The following is a 982-nucleotide window of genomic DNA, read 5'->3' on the forward strand; positions in this document are numbered from 1 at the left end:
TTATCCCGCTCTTTCGAAAAATTGAAACTCTTACATTTCGGGGGCCACGTTCTATTACTAGGAAAATATCTTCAGTGTGTGAGTCTGGCCCCATGCTTGCGTCATATAACGCTTGTTCCGCTTTCTGTTACCGCGTGCTCAACAGACTCTCACTTGCTAACAGGAAAAAAAAACGAGTGGTAAGGAGAATCCGTAGTGTGTAACCTCAGACTGCCAACAGCTGTTGCGTTTAGAGCCAGATGACGATAACGATATACATGTGGTCTATGTCCAACTTTAACCTCGTATGTGGATGAAAATATATTTTCAGAAAAGTGGTGGAAAAAAACAAGAACAAGAACCATTTTGTTTCCCTTATTGCCAAATAATATTGCTCACAATGTCGTTCTCAGTTTTAGTACGAGTTTTACGGCACTTGCAACAAAATGAAGTCAAAAAGTGCCGAAGAAGTGCCGAAGATAAAGGGTGTACAAGAGGGCAACAAAACAAAGCAAAGAAGGAGGATCACAGGGATGCATACGACGATAGATGTTAGAGATGGAAGAAGGAGCAAACTACACAAGAGTACGTGCCAACAAACTACTCAGAATTTTTTGTTGACAGTTTTTCTTACTTACATGTCATATATTTCATTACCTGTTGTCATTACGGTTCTGAATAAGACAATTTGAAAACAACTTTTAAAAAAAAAGGTGTTTAACGTAATTTGGCAAATACGCGGTAAAAGCCGGGCACCGACGGTGTATATTATTATTATTAAGCATATGCCACTAGAGCCTACAGAGTGATATAATATACTAGACTCGTGAAGGGGAACGCAACCATTATCGTTATCAGTCGCTGTTTAATAACCCCCTTTTCTGCATCATCTGATATTTATCTTGCTCACGACGTAGAAAACTAGCGTCAATGAAAGCAGCATTGCGTAGTGCGATGCTTGGGTTACAATCCTGACCTTTATAATACAATTTAGTGTGCGTGA

This window comes from Aplysia californica, unplaced genomic scaffold, assembly GCF_000002075.1.
Source record: "Aplysia californica isolate F4 #8 unplaced genomic scaffold, AplCal3.0 scaffold01743, whole genome shotgun sequence".
In the NCBI taxonomy this organism is placed as follows: Eukaryota; Metazoa; Mollusca; class Gastropoda; order Aplysiida; family Aplysiidae; genus Aplysia; species Aplysia californica.